The sequence below is a fragment of the Triturus cristatus genome, chromosome 12 (assembly GCF_964204655.1).
Source record: "Triturus cristatus chromosome 12, aTriCri1.1, whole genome shotgun sequence".
Classification (NCBI taxonomy): Eukaryota; Metazoa; Chordata; class Amphibia; order Caudata; family Salamandridae; genus Triturus; species Triturus cristatus.
Window position 1 is genome coordinate 91116582 of NC_140595.1, and position 18270 is coordinate 91134851.

The 18270-nt window shown below is 51.4% G+C and overlaps 1 protein-coding gene across 2 annotated transcripts in view; it reads left to right on the top strand.

The window, feature by feature from the left end:
- Positions 1-18270, top strand: part of DAP3 (death associated protein 3) — a 93365-nt gene that overhangs the window by 18002 nt on the left and 57093 nt on the right. Inside the window, exon 1 of one of the 2 annotated variants that reach the window (XM_085637969.1) lies at positions 3481-3539. The exons of the other annotated variant lie outside the window; for it this stretch is intronic. The gene's annotated coding sequence lies outside the window, so the exon portion shown is untranslated. Of the gene's footprint in view, positions 1-3480; positions 3540-18270 lie in introns of those variants that run through there. 2 annotated transcript variants of the gene reach the window in all.

An 18270-nucleotide genomic window follows, 5' to 3' on the forward strand; every position in this document is an offset into this window, starting at 1 on the left:
GGCCAGGCTCCAATTCCACCGGGTGAGCGTTGTGGTCATACCACGCCTTCATTACTGCTTGGCTGGCTTCCAAGTTGTCAGAAGCTTGCTTCCACAACTTAGCCATTTGGCTCCGGAAGGCCAGCATGTAGCTCACCACGTCCTGGGGAAGCTTCCTGGGAGTTCTTTCCCATCCGTCTGTCACCAGGTTGAGAGGTCCACGTACAGGGTGCCCATACAAAAGCTCGAAGGGGCTGAAGCCAACTCCCTTCTGTGGCACTTCCCTGTAGGAAAACAATAAACAGGGTAGGAGGACGTCCCATTTCCTCCGCAGGCTTTCAGGCAGACTTCTGATCATGCCTTTCAAGGTTTTGTTAAACCTCTCCACCAGACCATTGGTCTGGGGGTGGTAAGGAGTTGTGAACCGGTAGGTCACTCCACACTCCTTCCACATGGCCCGCATGTACGCTGACATGAAGTTGGTCCCCCTGTCGGACACAACTTCCTTGGGAAAACCCACTCGGGTAAAGATTCCCATCAGGGCCCTAGCCACAACAGGTGCTGTTATGGTCCTCAGAGGTATTGCCTCTGGGTACCGTGTGGCATGATCCACCAGAACCAGGATAAACCTGTGACCAGCTGACGTAGGCGGATCTAACGGACCCACAATGTCGATGCCCACCCTTTCAAAGGGGGTGCTAACGACAGGAAGTGGTTCCAGGGGAGCTTTCAGCTTCACCCCTGTTTTCCCACTGGCTTGGCAAGACACACATGTCCGGCAGTAGGTGTCGGGCGACACTTTCATCTGAGGCCAATAAAAGTGTGGGACAAGACGGGCGAAGGTCTTGTCTTGCACTAGGTGTCCTGCCAATGGGATCTCGTGAGCCAACTCAAGAAGGAAGGCTCGATAACGTTGAGGGACTACCAAGGCTCGTGACGATCCATGTAGGGGTGCCTTGGGTTCACTGTAGAGGAGGCCATCCTCCCAGTAAACACTGTAGTTCCCTTCAATGTTCCCTGCTGCCTGGGCTTTGGCCTGTCGCCTCAGTCCCTCAAGGGTAGGGCACTCCTTCTGGCCCTGGCAGAATTCCTCCCTGGACGGGCCTCCCTCCACGTGCCACTCGGCCGGGATGGGTAGGTCCTCCAGTTCGGTGACATCCCCCACCGCGGACTCCTGGTCCACCACCTCCGGTGGCCTATCCGTCATAAGGGGGGCGGACGCCGAGGCAGGCTCCTCCTGTCCTCGGTTCTTCCCTTGACTGGCAGCTGGCTGGGCCTTTGTTCCAGGCTCCAGCCGAAACGAACTCCCTCTCTGGGTAGTCGCGGACCCTGTGCTAACACAGGCCCAGTCAGGTGTACCCAGCATCTCAGTGTGAGTCCGGTATTCCACCTCTTTCCAAGCATTGTGCTCCATGTCATTCGCCAGTAGACAATCGACTGGCACGGCAGGGCTTACGGCAACTCGAAGTGAACCTGCAACCCCCTCCCATTCAAAGGGAACCTCGGCCACTGGATAGTGGCCTGTTCTGCCGTCAGCCATCGCGGCTGGGTGGAGTACATCGGGAATTACCTGCTCTGGAGACACCAGTTGGCTACGTACCATAGTCATACTGGCTCCTGTGTCTCTCAGAGCCTCCCCCCTTTGGCCGTTGATGGTGACCCACTGCCCATACTTTACGGTATTTGCGGGCACCTGGATCTTAGGAACCATCTCCCGTTCTCCCAGGGACACTAAAGTGACACCCGCCCACTCCCTTCCCTTAATTAAAGGCATCTCCTCCCCGAGCACTACACTAGCTACTCCGGGGGCCTTTCCTCCAATGGGAGGGGGTGGTCGTTTTGGGCACTTCGCATCTCCCTTATAGTGTCCAACACCACCGCACTCGAAGCAATGGACAACCCTTGGCTGCTGACTCTGGCCAGGATTAGGGTTTCTGGGTGGGTTAGCCCTAGGGGTGAATCCTGTTCCCTTACCTTGGAAATGATTTTGGGGGCCTTTGGAGAACTCCTTTTTCTTTTCCCCTCCCTCTTTCTTCTGGGGGGCGCCCTGTCCGGCCTTTTGAGTATCCCCTCCAGTCCCCCTTGTGGACACCCGGGTACTAGCCCAAATGTCCGCCTCCTCAGCAAGCTTCCGGGGATTGGTCAGCTTGCTATCCACCAGGTGCTGACGCAGTTCAGGGAAACATTTTTCGAGCAGGTGTTCCTTCAATACTAAATCAAACAACCCCTCGTAGTTCCTCACTTCACTGCCCTGAATCCAACCCTCTAATGCCTTCTTTGCATAATCCAGGAAGTCCACCCAATTCTGTGTGCCCAGTTTGTGGCTACCCCGGAACTTCTGTCTGTATTTCTCGGGTGTTAGTCCAAACTTTCGTATGAGCGCCACTTTCATGGTGGGGTAGTGGGTCTGCTCATCCTGCTCTAGGGCCAATAATGCATCCCTACCAGCTGGAGGCATGTACCTGTACAATCCCCCTCCCCAGTACTTCTCTGGAACCCCATGGGCCCTTAATGAGACCTCATAGGCCGCTAGCCACTTGGCAATATCGTCGCCCACACCATAGCTAGCCACTATGTCTTTCGGCAAATAGGGTTTGGGTTCCCTGGTGAACTCTCTTTCTTCGCTGCCACCATTAGGAATAGGGTGTGCCCCGGCTCGTAGGATCTGGAGATCTATCTCCCTTAACCTCAGCTCATGAGCCATCCTCTGTTCCTCCTTCTCTTTCTCCAGCCTTGCTAAGTCCCATGTGAGCTGTCTTTTCTCCCTCCGGTCTGTTAACTCCACTTCAGACAAGCCACCGCTAGAGGCACTGCTGCCCTTCCTAGAAAGTGTCTTGGGCCCCGCTAACAGGTTCCCCACCTCAGGTTGGTACAAACCAGCTCCCTCACAGTCGGGCTCTCTATCCCTGTCCTCCTCCTCAGCCTTGCTTTCTCGTCGTGCCTCCCCCTAAGCCCTTAAGCTGGTTTGGAGTGCACCCTTCTTTGCTCCTGGGGGACAATACACCCCCTCCCGCTGACAAAACTCCCTGAGTTGGGCCACAGTGTACGTTTCTAAATTCTCCAGTACAAACTCCATCTTGCCCACTCAGGTCAGAGGACAGTTATTTGCAGAAGCTATGCAGCGGGGTACCTTTTATAATACCTCCTCCCACCACCAGAGTAAATTTGGAAAAAACAAAAACTCACAATTAGGAAGGCCGCTTTGAGAAAACTCCCGGTGTAGGCCTATGGACTACCCACAGTTATTGTCGAGTATACGTAGGCACAGCTCTATCCCACCACTGAACACCAATTATGTTAGAAAAACACTCCCACACCGGAAGGGTGGTGGTGTTCTCCCAGACATACACTGTGGTAGCTTGGCTCGAGTGGTCAGGGATCAGGCACCGTGCTAAGCATACGTCATACCCACACAATAACCATGCGTTCATCCGTTCCAAAAACGACACTACACCTTAAAAATTATACTGAAAATATATCTCTTTATCTTCTTTTCTCTTAGTTGCTGATTCAATAAATAATAATACAATCACAGTACACAAGGCTTTTCCTGTGGAAGGGTAAGTCAAATAAATATTACTTCAACGATTCAATAAATAAGGTAGATCATAAATAATCAAGGCATAAATATAAGTGCATTACATAACAGGCAATTAAATATTATGAGGCAATAAATACTGCGAGACAACAAATATTGTGCGACAATAAATACTGTGAAACAATAAATACTGTGAGGCAATAAATAGGATGAATACAATAAATACAGTGCTCTCAATAAATAATAAAAGCCAACAGTGACACTTGAAAATCAGTTCACATTCCTGAGGTACTGTGGGATGATTTGACCCAATCCCAGCTTGTAGAGATTTGGATGGCCTGAGGGGTATACTCCCTGGCTTGGACAAGGCTGAGGCCTAAACTGAGGTAGATCAAGGGGGAATCTAGAGATCTGGCTCTCCCACACTACACAACCCCTCTGTATTAGTCTCAGCTCACCCCTGGCACAATCAAGCTGGTTCCAGCACCTCTCTAGCCCCTAGGATGGTCTCTTAGGGCTCCACAGGGCCTTAGGCGCCCTCTATTCCACTTACTGCCCTTTTTATGAAGCTCCGATGCCGCTGGAGTCGTGTCGACGCCGTGAGGCGGCTCCGGTTCGATGTCGGCGGCCTCGGCGCAATGACAGTTCTTGACGACGCCGGTAGGCGGTTCCGGTTCGATGTCGGCGGCCTCGGCTCGATGTCGACCTCCGGTTCGATGACGTCGGGCCGTCTTGGCTCGATGTCGACTTCGGGCGGCTCCGGTTCGATGTCGGCGGCCTCGGCTCGATGTCGACCTCCGGTTCGATGACGTCGGGCAATCTTGGCTCGATGTCGACTTCGGGCGGCTCCGGAGTGCGATCTCCACTCCCGACCTCCGGTGCTCCTTTCCTCGGGTTCCGGCGACTCCGGAGTGCGACCTCCACTCCCGACCTCCGGCACGCTTCACCTCAGTCTCCGGCGACTCCGGAGGGCGAACTTCACTCCCCCGTCGACGCCGCACACTCGACCTCGGGTGACTTCCTCCTCGACCTCTGGTACTCTCCACGACCTCCGTCGACGCCCTCTCTCGACCTCTGGCGGCTCCGGGTACGACGTCTGCTTTCCAGTCAGCGCCGCTTCTCCACCTCGGGCTCCAGGTCTCCAGGCTTCTCGACGTCGGACTTCAAGAAGTTACCAGTAACCAGGTCAGGAACTTGCTGTTCTTTACTTTTAAGGCCTGTTCCTGCTGTCCAGGTCCTTAAGATGGTTTCTCTTGCTTTCTCCCACACAGGGCTCCAGGCTGGGCTCAGTCAGTAGGGACTAGTATCAAGGGTGGGTTTATGGACCCCACTCCAGGCACAAGTTTCCACCCCTGCTGCCTCACTCCTTCCTCCTTCAGGTTTCTGCTGCTCTCTCTTCACCAGTCAGGTGCCAACTGCCAACTCCAACTGCCAACCTGGAGATGCCTTCCCAACATTCTAAACCTGCCTCACACTGTCACAGGGTTCTGGAATGTTCTGGAAGGTGCTGGTAGGTTCCAGTGATGTCACAGGTGACAATGGGTGGCCACCATTTTGTGTTTCAGGCCCTCAGACAGAAGTTCCAGGGGTAGATAAAATGGCTCCCTGAATCTGCATCAATACTAAAAAGTCTGGTGGTTCCCAAAAAGGAAAAAATACTAACAGGGTTTGAGGCAAAAGTGGGACAAAATAAATAATGATGAGGAGGGACCACCCAAAGGGCTGACAGGTCTAACACGCGTCCCCCCCAGCTGAAAGTGGCCATAATTACTTGGTTTTGTATGCCCCCGTCCAGAATCCCTACACCCTTCAATCGTTGATCCAGCCAATGCATAACTTTAAACAATAATTGGACTGTAGATTCAACCTGTCCCTCCCGCAATAATGGCACGTTCCCCAGGACCACCACCAGGGGAGCAGCAGCAGGGGGCAGGTGTAAAGTCTGTGATCCCGCTGTAGAAGTACCATACTCCGATCTTCTGTACTTCCTGCTAACTCCTGGGCCGCTCTTCGCTGGTGGAATACTATCCTGCCCTGCTGTTGCACAGTTAGTATTAGAGTTGACCTTTAGTGTGTTATTTACGTCTGTCACTGAGTTGGGAGCTCTGTCGCCCAAATGACTCATTTGTTTGGGCGAATTCGCTTGATGTATTGGCTGTCTCGAGGTTGTCCTCAGCCATAATGGCGGATGAGTTAGTAACTATAGAAGAAGTCTTCCTTAAAGGTAAAGGTTTCTTTGCAGGTAGTTTGCTAAGTTGGACAGCAGGAACAGGTTTGCTTATCGCATGCATGGGCTGGGGTTTCCCGTTGGGTAGTGGCATTAGCGTCGTCTTGGTTTTAACTAGAAGACCCTCAAATACACGAATATTAGACTTGACCGGCCAGGGATTTGGAGCTGTTTAATCTTTCTTTGATCTGACTCCGTTTTTGTATAATAGGGTTTAGAGATGTGAGGACTAAGTTTTCCAGTCTCATCCACATGGCCTCATTTGTAGCAGGGCACGGGATGCATATTGGGTCGGGGTTCGGCGTTCCGACATTGAGTGAAGCTCTTTCATCTGTATTGGTTGTGTCTGTTATGCCCCTCCCTCCACTTTTGTTCGTCCTGGCTAATCTTGCAGTTTTCAGTCTCTGCGGGCCCCCTCCCCTCTTTCTCTTCACTGCGGGGTCTGGAGTCGATCCTAATCCAGAGGGTTTTGTCAGACCCATAGCCCTAGTGGAAGTTCGGTGTGTGGTGCAAGTTGCGACAGACTCGGGCTCTGTCTCGCCAGATGGTTGTCTAGTTGATGTTTCCGGTGTAAGTTCGATCATCTTATCTGTACTTAATCGGTGGTCAGGGATTATGTTAGGTGCCATACCACCTAGAGAAGATCTTTTATGCCGTAGGGGTTCTTGTGATAGGCGACGCTCCGTTATTTCGATCTCCTGTTCAAGGACAGATTTTGCTTTAGTTAAAAATTGGTCTAATGTCCCCACAATACTTCCACCAGGATGCACACTCTTACCCTTTCCCTCTCGCTTATTCATCTTGGTGCTGGAATTTAATAACAAAATAGGGATGCCGGGAACACTTGTGTAATTTGATTTATAAATATATAAGTGAGCGGGACTAACCTCAGGGTTTGCTGAAGGACAGAGCGGGGGCCCAGCCCAGTCCCCTTCGAACTCTGACGGGCTCAGACGGGCCCGCCCTTGGCCCGGGCTTCGCCCGGCACGTGCGTCCCGCAAAGCGGGTGCCACGAGTCGTTAAGTACGCCCCCTGGGCGCTCGGCAACGGCGTCAGCGCCTCCAGGCGCGAAGGGCAAACCTTTCTGGGGCTTAGAGTCCCCTCCAGGATCCCACAGTCAGTTGTGTAGGTGGCGAAGTGGCTCCCGTGATGCGGGTGCCGTGAGTCATTAAGTACGCCCCCTGGGCGCTCAGCAACGGCGTCGGTGCCTCCAGGCACGAAGGGCAAAGCTTTCTGGGGCTTAAAATCCCCTTCTGGATCTCGCAGTCAGTTGTGTAGGTGGCAAGGTTTGCAGGTGCGCAGGGCGGTGGTTTGGTGTCTACTGCCACAAGGTTGCAAGGTTTGCAGGTGCGCAGGGCGGTAGTTTGGTGTCTGCTACCACAAAGTGGCAAGGTTTGCAGGTGCGCAGTGCGGTGGCTTTGTGTCTGCTACCGCAAGGCGGCAAGGTTTGCAGGTGCGCAGGGCGGTGGTTTGGTGTCTGCTACCACAAGGCTGCAAGGTTTGCAGGTGCGCAGGGCGGTAGTTCGGTGTCTGCTACCACTAGGCTGCAAGGTTTGCAGGTGCGCAGGGCGGTGGTTTGGTGTCTGCTACCACAAGGCTGCAAGGTGTGCAGGTGCACGGCGGTGGTTTGGTGTCTCCTACAAGGTTTACAGGTGCGCAGGGAGGTGGTTTGGTGTCTTCTGTAACACACAGTTTGAGCATAAGGGCAGTCTGCTGTCTCAATCTCTACTTGCGGCTGTCCTGCCAGGCTCCCCGCCTGTTGTCCTAGTCCAGGTAAGGCGATCCGTCTTCTTGCGCATGCCAGGCTCGCTTCCGGTACCAGGAAGAGGAGAAGGCCTGGGCACCCTGAGCCCGGAGAAACTGGAGAAGAGCTGCCCCTTTAGTGGAGAGGGACGCGATGTGGCACAGGTGCCTCCTAATATATTATTTTCGGATGCTGCAATGCATATCAGAAGTACATTTGAAACCCGAGCCTCCCCTCTCCGGATCAGCAGCTCCACCCGCCGCACTATACGCCAGCAGATGACACCTCGGACAATGCTGACTGCATAATCAACACTTGATGCATATGTGTAGTGTAGCTCCAGCCGCTGTGAAGCAGTTGACAATAAAAGCATTGCAGAATCAACACATCGTTGTCCGAGACCCTGCTGGTTAGGCTATACATAACGATACTGCGCTGCCATGCCAAATAAAGGTATATGTTATACAGAGTGTTCACGCTGAAGGCAAATGCAACCAGGTTTTCAAAGAGCAGACATTGATATTTACAATTACAAAATAATGCTGTGAACTGAAGCGTTGCCAGCGGAAGATAAACCAGGTGTCAGAAAGTACAACTTCACATTTAGAAAAGGTGACCTAATTAACTTATCTAAACCATTAACAAGAGTCATCGGACTGCTTTGAAGTGGCTCAAGGAGACAGGCCCATGGTTGTGCTTATCGAGCCGTCCATATTCAAAATGACCAGCTACCAAAACTGAGGCGTGGGGCTCAGAACAACTTCACAGATCTTCAAAGAATAAAGAACCGAGAATGACTCTCAGAATAGTGACATTTTTCTGATATCAAGTTTCCAGCTATCACTAAAGATTATCCAGATGCCAGTACGTCGCAAGGTCTCACAGAATAGTCGCCTAAACCAAGTCACAGTGATCCACTAGTGGTTGTCATTAAGTTCTACACTGGTCTACAACGCTTCTGCATTCCTGAAACCTCCACCACCCTTTGATACCTCAAAAAATCAAAATGTTGGCGATAGATGGTTTACGTGGAGAGAGACATTTGATGATTTCATTGATGCACTTGAAGAGACTGATAACAAAAAGATTATGAAAATTCCTCAAAAATCTGGCTGGTGTAAAACAAGTCATAAGGAAGATGCCTCAAACTGACGAAAAAATCACATGTTGTCAGATTAAAGAAACTTTGAATCTCAACTTTAATTTATCCAAATGTAGATTAAACAAGATACATTTTCAATCAAGAATGTCAGAAAGGTAGTGAAACCATTGATGAAATTGTGGAGAGACTTGACACACTCATCAAACACTGTAAGTTCAATGAATTTAATGACGAAGAAGCTATACATCTTCTTGATGGATGCTTGAAAGATTAATATTGACGACGAATGCTGAGAGAAACGCTTAGTTTGGAGCGAGTGTTAATGTCCTGCCGTTGGACAGATATGTAAAGGCTGTGGGAAGGAGAACCATTTTGTGATCATTTGCAAAGCAAAGGAAAAAGCCAGTGCGTCAAGGTGTGACAAAATGGCCACCGAAATGTTCCAGAAGCAACATTTGATGCGCACCCACTAGGCCAAGCGGCAACATCAGTTAAGACAAATCGACACTGACCGATCATCGTCAAACGGTCTTCTAGATCAGTAGCAAGGGAAAGTGAAAAAGATGGTTGTGCCATGTCGATGTTTACCTCAGAAAAGCGTGCGCATGTTGGACTGGACTGTAAAGAAAAATGTCAGTCATGGAAAAGTCGACATGCTGAAGCACCGAAGTCATTCAAACGTTGTCCAAAGATTACACTGAAAACAAATGATTGTTTGATACCTTTCGTTATCGATAGTGGTGCTTCAATAAACATTCTGCCTGAGGAGAAATATAATCACTTGTCTCCATTACCGTGACTGACGCCATGGAAAACCAAAGTGCATACATGGGCTGCATCAACACCCTTAAAAAGTCAAGTCAAGGTTCATTTGTAGCAACAATGAAACGCAAGAAAACAAAAGTGCAAGCACCTAGCCATGTGCTTCAAGGTACAACATCAAGTGCCTATCTACTCAATTTTAGCACAGCTGCTGATATGGTACTGATTTCCGTGAACTATAGCATGAATACTCACCACGAAATAGAACGTCAATTCCCTTCATTATTTCATGGTTTAGGAAAGCTTTAGACTATGAAAGTAAAGCTGCATATTAATGAGGACATCCGTCCTGTTGCTCAAAGACCTAGACAAATTGCTTTTCACTTACAAGACACTGTTCAAAAAGAACTTGAATCATTACTTAAGCATGATATTATTGAGTGATCTACTGGTCCCACACCATGGGCTTCTCCCATAGTGGTAGTGCCCAAAAAGGACCATGAAGGAACTGTACGCATATGCATTGACATTCCCCAGACAAACAAGGCAATTGAATGAGAACGACATCCAGGCCAGAACATTGCAGACATGATAATTCAATTAAATGGTGCAAAAGTCTTCTCTTGTCTTGATTTGAATAAAGGCGGTCATCAGTTGGAACTTGAAGAAAATTGCAGGTACATTGCATCCTTTTCTACACATGTTGGTCTGTTTCGCTATATAAAAGACTATGTGTTGATGTGTCATTGGATGTAGAACTTTTTCAAGACGTCATTCGACATATTATACAGCCTATCATGAATGCGTTTAATTATAGCGTTGACATATTAGTTTTCAGTTACACAAAAAGAGCCCGATAAAGCTCTCGCACAAGTATGTTGTTTACTTGCGGATGCAGGTTTGACTTTGAATTCAGATAAATGTGAGTTCCACAAGACAAAGTTAAAATTATTTGGCCATATCTTTTCTGACGGGGGGTATGACACCCGATCCTGCTTAATTAAGTACAAGCGCTGTCAAATGCGTCCCCCATCCCCACACACTAGATGTTTTTATGGTGCGTTTGTTTCTTGGCATGGCCAGCTACTGTTCTAGATATATACAAGACTTTGCCACTGTAAGAGAGTTGATTAAAAAGAATGTTTCATTTAATTGGTCACACGAATGTGAGATAAGTTTTAAGAAAATCAAACAAGCCATTGAGAACACTACTGACATGGCATATTTCAATCTGAGCCTTCATGCAGAAGGTGTTGTTGACGCCAGCCCAGTGGGGTTAGTTGCCGTCCCCACAGCATAGAGGACACCCGAATGCTCAAAGGCATATTGTGGCATATGCAAGTAGGAGTTTGTTCCAAACAGAACAAACTTATTCACAGCCTAAAAAAGAAAGTTTACCAGTGGTATGGGCTTGTGAACATTTCCATGTATTCCTTTACGGAAAGCCTTTTAAGCTGGTGACTGATCATCCAGCTTTACTAACCATATTTGGCAATCCAAAGGACAAGACGCCTCCTCACATTGAACAATGGGGACTACAAGAGTACAATTCTAACATTTTGCATCGTCCAGGGAAGGATCACAACTCTGCTGACTACTTTTCCAGAGTGCTTATAGAAGGTCGTGGTACTCCATCCAAGACGGCTGAAGCCTTTATCAATGTCATTGTAAACTCAAACACGCCTGCTGCCATTTTGTTACCCCAGACCATGGGTACTCACAAACTTTCTCTCGGGGGCAAATTGACAGTGTGGTTTGTGGCTGAGGGCCGCACCGGTGGGGGCGTGGGCAGTGGGGGAGGGGGCGGGGCTAGAGCAAAAAAAAACTATGACCATGAGGTTGAACACAGGCCCCTGCAGCGGACGCCTTTGTCCACTATCTATCTATCTATCTATCTATCTATCTATCTATCTATCTATCTATCTATCTATCTCTCCCTCTGTCTCCCTCCCTCTCTCTATCTCTCTCTCTCCGTCTCCCTCACTCCCTCTCTGTCTCCCTCTGTCTCCCTCCCTCTCTGTCTCCCTCCCTCTCTGTCTCCCTCCCTCTCTGTCTCCCTCCCTCTCTGTCTCCCTCCCTCTCTGTCTCCCTCCCTCTCTGTCTCCCTCCCTCTCTGTCTCACTCACTCTGTCTCCCTCTCTCTCTCTGTCTCCCTCTCTCTCTCTGTCTCGCTCCCTCTCTCTGTCTCGCTCCCTCTCTCTGTCTCCCTCCCTCCCTCCCTCCCTCTCTCTGTCTCCCTCCCTCCCTCTCCCTCCCTCTGTCTCCCTCTGTCTCACTCACTGTGTCTCCCTCCCTCCCTGTCTGCCTCCCTCCCTGTCTGCCTCCCTCCCTGTCTGCCTCCCTCCCTGTCTGCCTCCCTCCCTGTCTCCATCCCTCCCTCCCTGTCTCCCTCCCTCTCTGTCCAGCAATTTAAAGACCTAGTCGCGCGTCTCCAGTCGCACACCCAGGAACTGCACCGGCGGGCCGAAGACGCAGAAAACAGATCTCGCCGCAACAACCTTCGCTTAGTGGGCTTTCCGGAGGGGGCAGAGCAGGGCCCTACCGTGGACTTTGTGGAGAAGTGGTTGAGATCCTGGATCCCTGACGGCTCACTCTCCCCATGGTTCATGATCGAGCGGGCCCTCCGTTCCCTTGCGCCAAAACCACTAACACCCAGACCGATCATAATGCGGATTCTCAACTTCAAGGACAGTTATTCTGTTCTGGCTGAGGCCCGCAGACGACAGAATCTTAGATATGACAATCACACGATCATGATTTTTCCAGATTACACTCCTGAGGTCCAGGGTCAGCACCGCTCATTTGGCGAATTCAAGCAAAAGCTGCGTGCCCTTAACATACAATATAGACTCCTCTTCCCGGCATGCCTACGAGTGGTGTTCTCCAACAAGACCCTATTCTTTGACTCTCCTGAGCAGGCTTGGACTTGTGCTACGGAGGAGCGTCCCCTTTGGGCCAACAGCCGGAACCCATCGCCGGGTGGCACGGATGGTGGATCCGCCCACCCAGAGACTCCTGCACCCCGGCCCCAGCGCAACAGCTCTCGTAGGCGCTGTGGCCAGTGGCGAGCCCACTTAGACTCCCTGTTGGGCCCCTCTCTGCAGCCTATGCGTCCCCCTGGCGAACCTTTGCCTGTAAGGCGCTCTGGCACCTCCGGCCATCTGAACTCAGGGGATGCCTCACCCTTCACTGCTGTACCTCCCGGACACAGACCTTTCACGTAGCCCGACGCTTCTTAGGGACCCAGCTTGAATTCGTCTCTGCTTGCCAGGCCTGGCTCCTCAGCAGGAGGCGGCGTACCGGCTCATCACTGTTTTCATTCCCAACAGACTTGATTAAGTACATCCGGCAACGAGGAGGGGTCCTCCACACTTCCCCATTCCCAAGCGTTCTAGTTTGGTCTTTTGATAGTTCTTTCCTGTTAGGGCGACAGATGCTTCTGTTCCTGAAGTGTAGGGGGCGGGTTAGGACGGGGAGACTGTTGTCCCGAGTTCCATTTCTTTGTTATTTGCTGTTTCTTTGTTTTGTCGCACCAGCACTCACATGACGCCCTGCACATGTCGCTGTGTTACACAATGATTCTTCTCTGGACACCCTGCCTTGCCTCCTGGTGACCCAGTTTCTGACTGAGCTTCCATATGGGACCTTACCCAGCCACTGAGACCGTCTCCCACTATGCCTGACACACCGCTCCTAAACGCTTCCCTTTGCGTTATGTCCTGGAATGTCAATGGCCTCCTGGATCGCTTCAAGCGCATGGCTGTACTGTGATACGCGCAACGCTTTGGGGTAGAGGTCCTACTGTTACAGGAAACACACTTGATGGGTAATCACTGCCCCTTTTTAGCGCGCTATGGGTATGGCACTCGGGTTTCTTGTGAGGTGGCGATCTTGGTGAAATGTTCCCTTCCTTTCGTGGCAGCACGTGTCATCCACGACGTCCAGGGCTCCTTTGTGGCCCTGTCTGGCACCTTGAATGGTGATCCCCTTAATTTGGTATCCCTCTACTCTCCCCCATCGATGCTGACAATGACCCTAGCTAACTCCGCAACCCTCCTGGCTTCTTTGCCATTGGGCTCTACTTTCCTCGGGGGCGATCAATGCGGTCTCCTCCCCTGACGTGGACACAACAGGCCCCCCTTCCCACAATAGGCTTGTGCAGGTGAGACAGTTGACGAATAGGTCTGAATAACTGGGTTTATGCGACGCGTGGCGCACCTGGCATCTACGCTCCAAGCAATTCACACATACTTCAGCAGCTCACCACACGCAGGCGTGTATCGACACGATCTTTGTTCCCTTGACCGACTGTCTCATGATCCAAGGTGTGTCCATCCTCCCTCGAGGTATATCTGACCACTCCTCGGTGATGCTTATTACGGGCTCCCCTCCTGCCTCAATGCGTCAGATATGGAGGCTAAACGCTTGGTTCCTTCAGGACCGGGACTTCCGGAGGGTGGTGGGACAGGAACTCAAACATTATTTTCAGACCAATGAGGGGTCTGTATCCTCACTGGGCACCCTGTGGGAGGCTAGCAAGGCCACGATTAGGGAAGTCGCCAAGGGCCAGCTCAAGCTCCAGAGGCAAGCCCAGTTGGAGCAAATTACCTCGCGAGAGGCACAGGCCCTATGCCTTGAACAATCCTCCGATCAGAATTCAGACGCCCCCGAAATGAGGCTCCTCGCTTATATTTGCGCGGAGCTTCGACAGCTCTCATTGGACCCGGCCAAGCTCCTCTGGTGCTCATCCGTTGCCAGGGTATATGGTTGGGTGGACAAAAACGGCACACTTCTCCACAGGCTAGCCACCTACCCTGGAGCAAACCGCATAATCCCTGAAATCATAACTCAAGAGAGTTCAGTGTGCCGCTCCCCAGCAGAGATGGCTCGCTCCTTCGCCTTATACTATCACCAGCTATATGCTGCCAAAACTCCGTCCCTCTCTCTCGGGTTTGCTGGGGATTGGGAACGACTGCCTACCTTGCCTGGACTCCATTGTTCGGGAGGACCTGGACCACCCTATTACCCAAGAAGAAATTGGGGAGGTGATCACCTTTACCTCCTCCGGCATGACGCCGGGCCCGGACGGCCTCCCCCAGGAATACTACACTCTATATCGAGATACCCTTGTTCCCTACCTTGCAAGATTGTTCCCTGAGGCGGCTGAGAAAGGTTCCTTCCCTCTTGAGACGGATATGGCCACCATAGTGGTCCTTCCCAAATCCCAGCCACCCTCGCCACGGTGTACGGACTACCGCCCCATCTTCCTTATCAATACTGAAATGAAACTGTTTGCCACGGTTCTCGCACAGCCGCTCAAACTCCACTTACCCACGTTGGTTCACTCAGACCAATGTGGGTTCATGCCCTTGCGTGGTACCCGGCTCTGTCTCCGGAGGCTGCATTTGGCCCTGGCCCATCGTCACTTGATTACCCCCTATTTAGCGATCCTCCTTGTCGACTTCGAGAAAGCCTTCGACTCGGTAGACTGGGGGTTTCTAGAAGACGTTCTGGCCGCGATGGGCTTTGGACCCCGCTTTCGGGGTCTAGTCCGCGTTCTATATGCTCGCCCGAGGGCACAGGTCCTAGTGAATGGGGCCCTATCAGAACCCTTCTCGATCTGCTGAGTAACGAGGCAGGGATGTCCCCTTTTCCCCCTGCTCTTTGTTATGGTGATGGAGCCCCTGGCGGCCCTGATACGCTGGAGTGGACATGTGCGGCGTTGGGAGTGGCCCAAAACAGAGACAGACAAGATCGCCCTTTATGCAGACGATGTCCTAATTTATTTAGCAGACTCCGCGCAATCAGGCCCTCATAGTCTCCATATCCTGTGCTCGTTTGAGCAGGCCTCAGGCCACCAGCTGAACCCCGACAAGTCGGTCCTGGTCCCTCTCCACATGTCTAGGGAGTGTTTTGATTGGCTGTCCAGCATACCGTTCCGCCGCCACTCGTTCAAATACTTTGGAATATGGGGGACTCTACTCCCTGAACTCAGCTGGGCCCTCAATGTTACTCCCCTAGTGAAGAAGGCCAAGGTAGACCTCCAGAAGTGGCAAGCACTGCCCTTGAATCCCATGGGGAGAGTCACTCTATTTAAATTGATGATTCTTCCCAGGTTCCTTTACGGTCTACAGAACACCCCTTTCAGCTTCCAGAGGGCCTGGTTTTGGGACCTAGATAGCACAGCTTCTAAGTTCCTCTGGGGGAAAGGGAGGGCCCGCCTGGCTCTGAGTGTCACTAGGATATAAGTGGGTCATCCCTTCGGAGGCCTGGGGATGACCCACTTATATCTATATTACTTAGCCATGCGTCTACTATCTCTACACAACTGGTTCAATGGGAGTTGGTCTGATCTGGCATACAGGCTTGAATTGAGTGAGCTGGGATTGACCAGAGTTCAGTCGATGCTATACAGGGTGTATGAGAGTAGGATCTGCCTCTTATAGTTACCCCCTCTTTTTGCTGATGTTTCACTGTTTTTCGACTTTAGTCTGGCTGGGGCCCTGCTAACCAGGACCCCAGCCTAGCTGCTTCCTCTCTAAATTGATTACCAGTACTTTAGGTACACTTCAGATTGGATTCTGTGGTACCCTTATAAGTCCCCAGTATATTGTATACTATGTACCCAGGGCATAGGTACCCCAGAGGCCTACCAGGGGCTGCAGCATGTATTGTGCCACCCCTGGGAAGCCTTCCAAAATGACACCACAGGTCTGCTACTGCAGCCTGGGTAAGGTGGTGTATGCACCCCTTACTGAGATATAGTTTACCTATATCTCTCCATATCACTGCACATGTAAACCTATCAGTCACCCCTATGGCATGCCTTAACAAACCTGAAGGCAGGGTGCTGGGTTTCATGTAAGAGGGTGCCCATGCATGAGCAGAGCCCCTCTGCAGCTTTCGGAACCTTTATTCCGGGGTTGTTTGTGATGCAGTCAAACCATATACTCTTAAGGCCTTATAACCTCACGGTAAATGCTAACTTTGGAATGGCTGCATGGAAACATGTTGTGTTTGGTGTCAAACACCTTGGAATCATGCCCCCACACCAGTAAATGGTGTGGGAGTATGATCCCACCCTTCTAGAGGGAGAGACATGACCGCACCGGTATACCCAATACCAGCTAACAAAGCCCTGGCATCACAAAGTGGATGCTGCAAGCCGCAGACACGAGTCTGCCCTCCTGCAGCTGGACGAAACGCCGGCAGGGGAGACCTGGGCAATAGGTTTCCTGTCACCGGGAGGTTTCACCGCCTCACAGACAGGCTTTAGTGTATTGGGGCTGGGTGGGTGCACTCCAAGAGTGCTTTGAAGTCCGCACTGGAGGCACATTTGGTGTCCCTGTGCATAGTCCAGCTCAAACCGGTTGCAGGGGCTACCAGCACCTGCTCAGGCGCGAAACTGGACACAGGAAATGTGTGTACCCACCCCTCTTTCCTGACCCTGCTATAGGTGGGTCCCTAGAGTTTGTCCCACCCCTTCCTTGGGTATAAGATAGGAAGCCTTGGCTACAGCACTTTAGATTACACTTGGAAAAAACTCTGATGCATAATCCTGGAACTTCGACGATCTACAAGGCGTAAAGGAGTTACTCCCCTGCAAGGCAGGCACCTAAGACGCATCTGACCAGTTTGCATCTCCGAAGCTCCCGCCGGACTCCGAAGATTTTGCAATACAGGAGGTGGGTTCCCAGACTTCCCAGAGGCCGACCCGAGCTCCCAGCAAAGCTGAGACCCGTAGCCCTTGTGGGGACCGTGGAACGGGAACCCCTGGACACCGTGCACATTTGCAAGTGCATATGCTTCTCATCGATCCTTGAGGCTGTGCTTTGGGCTACTTGTAGTCCACACCCGAGCAGTGTCTCCACCGAAGATTACTGGCCTACACTCACCGAGTGACCCGTGGGCTGGTATTGTGTGATTCCTCTCGAGGTCCCTTCGCGATCCCTGGTCCGTCGACTGGTGGGTCCCTGTGAAGGCAACTCTAACTTTAATTGGGCTTACCTGGTTGCTCCAGACGTGCCCTGACTCTCCATCGCTTGGGGAGTCCCCAGGACCTTGCTGGTCCGCACCGAAGCATCTTTTCTCTTCCTGCGTGGATTGCTGTTGCCAAGGCTTGTTGGGTTCAATCCGAGCACCGACACCGCAGCACTCTACATCCTTTGTGGGACAGCTCGAATCCAGCTCCTGGTCGTCGTCGACGCCTCCTGGTCCTCATGGCTGCAGAGTCAAACTTCACCTCTTCGCACCTGAAACACCCGACATCGGTGGGCATTCGTCTATCGTGCCCCTGGTCACTGGCAAGTGACCCAGACTCTGTCCCCTCTGCTTTCAGGTTCTTCTGATCTCCGATCCAGGCTTGGAGCACACCTGACACTTTTCTTCTTCCCGGCAACAGCACCTTGCAGCAGATAGCCATTGAAATCAACGCCGATTCCCGACACCATTTGACACCTATGCACCCGGCTTCCCTGGGTGAGGTAACTCGAGTACTCCGGTGCTCCCTTGGGTGTTGGCCCTAGAACCCCCTAAATCTAAAGGGGTTTGCTCAAAGTCCTCTCCTAAGTGTCCTTAACTTCTAAAATTCCAACCGCGACTTTCCCATAGAATAGTATGGGGCTTGCGCCTGTGTTCTCACACTGCACACGTCCCCGTGGGTCTCCTGTGTCACTATCTTGGGTGGTTCCTTGGGGTCCTAGCGATTCTACGTGCTCTAGGCACTGTGTCTAGTCAAGTCGTGGGTCTTATACCACTTTCTTAGTGTACGGTTTGGTCCCCCCCCCCCCCGTTGCCCATTGTATATTGTGCTATTTACTGTTGTTATAGAACTGTATTATTGTATATCTTGGACTCTAATCTCATAAAGAGGTTAGTAGTGAGTGTTTAGAAATAAATACATATATTTTATATATACC